The following is a 6,748-nucleotide window of genomic DNA, read 5'->3' on the forward strand; positions in this document are numbered from 1 at the left end:
TTGGCTGGCAAGAATAAGCATTATAGCATGTTGCAGATTAGGTATGCATAATTCTCATTGGCAACAGGCCACCACAACAAACACAACTAATCAAAGATATCCAAGTGTCACAGTATATTGACGTCTATCCTTCACAGCCCATAACAAGGCTCAAGTTGATAAAGTACTTAACTAAAGGATTCATATAACATATTAATGAACACTGCCCAGACTCGAATATAGCCCACTCATACTGTTCTTTATTGTCACCCCAAAATAAAAAAAACACTGGTGCAAACAATGGGGGTGGGGTGGGAGTTGCAAGTTGTATGAGTTAAGTTTTTGGGGAGTGAGTTGTTTAAGATTTATTTGGAGGAGGGAGACGGAAAGGAGAGATGTATGAAGAGGAGCTTTGTGGAGATGACAGTAAACTTGTTAGTGCTCTATTTGTTGTCTGGAATAGCCTGGGCATGATAGGTGGAAGGTCTGAGCTGATCGCAAAACATGTTTAGCTTTTTTTCTGAGTAATGGAGCATAATCTTGATCTTCCTTGCATTGCAATTATTTTGTATCCGAGCACCTTAAAATTTCTTGAAACAACAGACAGAAGTCAAATTCTGCATGAAGGAGTTTTTATTTTGGCAATTAAAAAGAAATAATATGGTCTTTTGCTTGGTTAACCCATCCATTGGGGATGCACAAGCCACTGCATTTCTTTGTGCCAGTCCCAAGCCCGGATAAATGGGGAGGGTTGCGTCAGAAAGGGCATCCGGCATAAAATTTTAACAAATCATACATGCAGACAACAGCACAGAAATACATACCGGATCTGTCGAGGCCCAAGTTAACAATGACCGCCACCAGTACTGTTGGCCAACAAGGTGCTGGCGGAAATTGGGCTACTGTTGGCCGAAGGAGGAGAAGAGGGGGAAGGCATGCCCAAAGGCAGGTAAAGGCTAGGACTGTGATAGTGAGGGTAGGAACTTTGAATGTTGGCAGTACGACTGGTATAGGGAGAGAGCTAGCTGATATGATGGACCAAAAGAAGGTTGGTATATTGTGTGTGCAAGAGACCAGATGTAAGGGGAGCAGGGCTAGGCGTATCAGAGGCGGTTTCAAATTGTTTTATCATGGTGTGGATGGGAGGAGAAATGGCATAGGCATTATCCTGAAGGAACAGTATGCTAAGAGTACTTTGGAGGTGAAAAGAGTGTTGGATAGAGTGATGTTTATGAAGCTGGAAATTGATGGTGTAATGATGAATGTTGTTAGTGAATATGCTCCACAAGTTGGGTGTGCGATGGATGAGAAAGAAACATTTTGGAGTGAGTTGGATGAAGTGGTGATGACTGCACCCAAGGGTGAGAGACTGGTAATTGGAGCAGATTTCAGTGGGCATGTTGGTGAAGGGAACAGAGGGGATGAGGAAGTGATGGGGAGGTATGGTGTTAAGCAAAGGAATGCAGAAGGTCAGATGGTAGTGGATTTTGAAAAAAGGATGGACATGGCTGTGATGAATACAGATTTTAACAAGAGGGAGGAGCATAGGGTGACATACAAGAGTGGAGGAAGATGCACACAGGTGGATTATATCTTGTGTAGAAGGGCCAGTCTGAAGGAGATTGGAGACTGTAAAGTGGTGGCAGGGGAAAGTGTAGCATAGGATGGTGGTTTGTAGGATGACATTGGTGATCAAGAAGAGGATGATGAGTGTGAGGGCAGCACCAAGGATCAAATGGTGGAAATTGAAAAAGGGTGATTGTGAGGTGATGTTCAGGGAAGAGTTAAAACAGGCACTGGGTGGCGGTGAAGAGTTACCGAATAGCTGGGTAACTACAGCAGAGCTAGTAAGAGAGATGGCTAGAAAGGTGCTTGATGTTACATCTGGAAAGAGGAAGGAGGACAAGGAGACCTGGTGGTGGAATTAAGAAGTACAGGAGAGTATACAGAGAAAGAGGATGGCAAAGAAGAAGTGGGATTGTCAAAGAGATGAAGAAAGTAGACAAGAGTATAAGGAGATGAGGTGCATGGCAAAGAGATAGGTGGTGAAGGCTAAGGATAAGGCGTATAAAGAGTTGTATAAAAGGTTGGACACTAAGGAGGGAGAAAGGACCTGTATAAAAGGTTGGACACTAAGGAGGGAGAAAGGATCTGTACCGATTGGTTAGACAGAGGGACTGAGCTAGTAAAGATGTGCAGCAGGTAAGGGTGATAAAGGATAATGAGGGAAACGTACTCACAAGCGAGGAGAGTGTGTTGAGCAGATGGAAAGAGTACTTTGAGGAATTGATGAATGAAGAGAATGAGAGGGAGAGAAGGTTGGATGATGTGCGGATAGTGAATCATGAAGTGCAGTGGATTAGCAAGGAGGAAGTAAGGATAGCTATGAAGAAGATGAAGAATGGAAAGGCTGTTGGTCCAGACGACATACCTGTGGAAGCATGTAAGTGTTTAGTTGAAATGGCAGTGGAGTTTTTAACTAGATTGATGATTAGTGATCAGCAGTATGGTTTCATGCCAGGAAAGAGCACTACAGATGTTTGCTCTGAGAGTGTTGATGGAGAAGTACAGAGAAGGTCAGAAGGAGTTGCACTATGTCTTTGTGGATTTAGAGAAAGCATATGACAGGGTGCCTAGATAGGAATTGTGGTATTGTATGAGGAAGTCGGGAGTGTCAGAGAAGTATGTAAGAGTGGTATAGGATATGTACGAGGGTAGTGTGACAGCGGTGAGGTCTGCGATGGGAGTGACGGATGCGTTTAAGGTGGAGATGGGATTACATCAAGGATAAGCTCTGAGCCCTTTCTTATTTGCAATGGTGATGGACAGGTTGACAGACGAGATCAGACAGGAGTCCCCGTGGACTATGATGTTTGCAGATGACATTGTGATCTGTAGTGAGAGTAGGGAACAGGTGGAGGAGACCCTAGAGAGGTGGAGATATGCTCTAGAGAGAAGAGGAATGAAGATCAGCAGGACTAAGACAGAATATATGTGTGTGAATGAGAGGGAGGATAGAGGAATGGTGAGGATGCAGGGAGTAGAGGTGGCGAAGGTGGATGAATTTAAGTACTTGGGATCAACAGTTCAGAGTAATGGTGAGTGTGGAAGCGAGGTGAAGAAGAGAGTACAGGCAGGATGGAGTGGGTGAAGAAGAGTGTCAGGAGTGATTTGTGACAGACGAGTACCAGTATGAGTGAAAGGGAAGGTCTACAAGAGGGTAGTGAGACCAGCTGTGTTATATGGGTTGGCACTGACAAAAAGGCAGGAGTCAGAGCTTGACATGGCAGAGTTGAAGATGTTAAGATTTGCACTGGGTGTGACGAGGATGGACAGGATTAGGAATAAGTATATTAGAGGGTCAGCCAACAATTAGTCTCATGAATTTCTGCTGATTTATCAATTTTTGTGAGAAACTTCCTAAGGAAAACAACGTGGCCTTGATTACCACCGGTTAGATACATGCAATGTTACCATTCAAGGTACTGTGGTTAATTCAAGCACAAAGCTAGCAGTTAATTTCTCTAATAATCCTTTGTCTACATTATCTCTAAGCTACTGCAGCTGTACATGTTCTCATACTTCGAACAGAGCTGATTGTTTAGAATCATTACATTTACAGGATATAGCATTGTTCATTCATTCTCTCCTGACCTAGCAGATAAGCACCTGCTTCTCAAGTACATTTCCAAAAGGCATAAACATGAATATTGCTGTGCTAGCAATTACTAGGTCAGAGGGCATATTGTAAGTTTCAGAAAGCACACTGCAGTTTCAAAAAGCATCTTTTCAGTCTCATATGAAACTCAATTTATATATAAAACAGTGCGTATAAAATAGAATGAAAAACGTGTTAACTCATTTAGCTTCTAATTAGCATTAAGCATACACACATTAATACATATTTTTCTGACAAGGAAGTAAGGATAGCTATGAAGAAGATGAAGAACGGAAAGGCTGTTGGTCCAGATGACATACCTGTGGAAGCATGGAAGTGTTTAGGTGAAATGGCAGTGGAGTTTTTAACTAGATTGATGATTAGTGATGAGCAGTATGGTTTCATGCCAGGAAAGAGCACTACAGATGTTTGCTCTGAGAGTGTTGCTGGAGAAGTACAGAGAAGGTCAGAAAGAGTTGCATTGTGTCTTTGTGGATTTAGAGAAAGCATATGACAGGGTGCCTAGAGAGGAGTTGTGGTATTGTATGAGGAAGTCGGGAGTGTCAGAGAAGTATGTAAGAGTGGTACAGGATATGTACGAGGGTAGTGTGACAGCGGTGAGGACTGCGGTGGGAGTGACGGATGCGTTTAAGGTGGAGATGGGATTACATCAAGGATAAGCTCTGAGCCCTTTCTTATTTGCAATGGTGATGGACAGGTTGACAGACGAGACTATGATGTTTGCAGATGACATTGTGATCTGTAGTGAGAGTAGGGAACAGGTGGAGGAGACCCTAGAGAGGTGGAGATATGCTCTAGAGAGAAGAGGAATGAAGGTCAGCAGGACTAAGACAGAATATATGTGTGTGAATGAGAGGGAGGATAGAGGAATGGTGAGGATGCTGGGAGTAGAGGTGGCGAAGGTGGATGAATTTAAGTACTTGGGATCAACAGTTCAGAGTAATGGTGAGTGTGGAAGAGAGGTGAAGAAGAGAGTACAGGCAGGATGGAGTGGGTGAAGAAGAGTGTCAGGAGTGATTTGTGACAGACGAGTACCAGTATGAGTGAAAGGGAAGGTCTACAAGAGGGTAGTGAGACCAGCTATGTTATATGGGTTGGCACTGACAAAAAGGCAGGAGTCAGAGCTTGACATGGTAGAGTTGAAGATGTTAAGATTTGCACTGGGTGTGACGAGGATGGACAGGATTAGGAATAAGTATAATAGAGGGTCAGCCCAGGTTGGAAGGTTTGGAGACAAAGCCAGAGAGGCAAGATTACGTTGGTTTGGACATGTGCTGAGGAGGGATGCAGAGTATATTGGGAAAAAGATGCTAAGGATGAAGCTGCCAGGTAACAGGAAAAGAGGAAGGCCTAAGATAAGGTTTATGGATGTGGTGAGAGAGGACATGCAGGTGGTTGGTGTGACAGAGCAAGATGCAGAGGACAGGAAGAAATAGAAACAGTTGATCTGCTGTGGCGACCCCTAATGGGAGCTGCCGAAAGAAGACGGTCTTTTGCTTGGTTGTGGTTTGTACAACAAAATAATTCCACATTTCACCCCCCAAAATCGCCCAGGTTTGCATTAGTAGCATGTTATAAAAAACTCTAAGCCCAGGTAAGGGTCTGAGATTAAACTCTGACCCTACACCTCCCATCTTTTAGCGTCAAGCCAAGAATTTCATGTTTTCAGTATATATGACTAAGTTACTATTTTTTTCCTGTTTTGGAAAAAAAAAAAGTTTATTCTTCATTACAGATCTTTCCATACCTGTCACCCTCTAAGCGCTGGAAATCTGGAGAAAGGCAGAAAAAATGGTTGGGGATCAAAGGCCCAAAAATAAGGACAGATTTTAAATATTGCGCCTACAAACTTAGAAAGTTGCTAGAATGACATATTTTACATTATTATATATTTTCTTAAGGTTATGAAGTCTGAAACGCAAGCGTCTGTCATTATTTAGTGACTTAAATTCTAAATGGTTTGCCAGAAAACCACAAATTTTATGAAGGACAGACCAAAATAAGAGGCGAAAATCTGGATAGTTGAGAGGAATGGATCTTTCACTGACCTGCTAATGTGTGTTGTCCCCCTCCCCCCGAATTCTGAAATGCTACATTCTGCGTGGTGAAAGAAAATCTGTCAGGTACAGAATACCGAAGTACCGCACTGCATAATTAGATATAACAGAAAAAGGCTATATAATAAGTTGCTTGTGTGTGAATGAAAAATGGTGGTTAGATGCCACGAAGTAAGTGGCAATGCCTTAACCATATATGTGTTGTAAAGGCCACGAGGACCTCTTCCATCCTTATCAAGGGGAGTGCTAACCTTCTCTCCTTTCATACAACACAGTAAAGAGCGTTATCGGCAGACCTATTTAAACACCACATTCTGGAAGCTAGTACACTAAAGGTGGCCCTTTTATTACAAAGAAATAAAAGTATTTTTGCATTACTGTACTTAAGACACTTAAATATTCAAACATGTGTATCTTTGTTTAATTTGTATTGTAAAAACATTAATAGTTTCAGACCAAACTGAAACATTATAATTTATGCAGAGAAAACAACCAGTCAGGAAAGAGTCTAGCAATTCCCCGCCTATCCTAACGCCTGCTGGGAACAGTGTCATAAATTTGTATTTTTGCAAAGCGCATTACTACCAAGGGCGGTTTTTATGTCCTTTCCTTTTGAAACCTGACTGGGTTAGAAGTTAAACAAACAGTTCACGCGAAGGCAATGAAACGCGGCTCTCAGTCTAATTTCGGGGGATATATAAGCCCCAAATGCAGGATCAGTTTCTAAGGATTACTTTAGTGCATGTGCCAGTAATGGAAGTACGGGTTTGCATCAGTGAGCTTTTTTCTTAACAATAACAGATATGAAAATTGGCTTAATTCGAGTTGCATCACGCTTGGACGAACAGTAGCAAATCCCGCCCAGGCACGTTCTCGTCATCCAATGGCAACACTCCCAAGTTGTGCTTTATGAATATTCAAAGCGTCACGGCACTATGCATAAACTGCTCCTCCCTACACTTGTTATAAACGAATGTATAGCAATAATAGGCAAGGTGTGAATGACAGATTTTATATCTAAATTGAGGAAAGA

At 42.4% G+C, this 6,748-nt stretch overlaps 1 non-coding gene across 1 annotated transcript; it reads right to left on the reverse strand.

Annotated features, from left to right (window-relative positions):
• Nucleotides 1–5,860: 5,860 nt before the first annotated feature.
• On the reverse strand, nt 5,861–5,988 carry LOC122791128. The gene has a single exon (XR_006363101.1). It is a non-coding gene; the product is annotated as a U6atac minor spliceosomal RNA (small nuclear RNA).
• Nucleotides 5,989–6,748: the final 760 nt, after the last annotated feature.

The sequence above is a fragment of the Protopterus annectens genome, chromosome 16.part0 (genome assembly GCF_019279795.1).
Source record: "Protopterus annectens isolate FY-2018-M chromosome 16.part0, PAN1.0, whole genome shotgun sequence".
Lineage (NCBI taxonomy): Eukaryota > Metazoa > Chordata > Ceratodontiformes > Protopteridae > Protopterus > Protopterus annectens.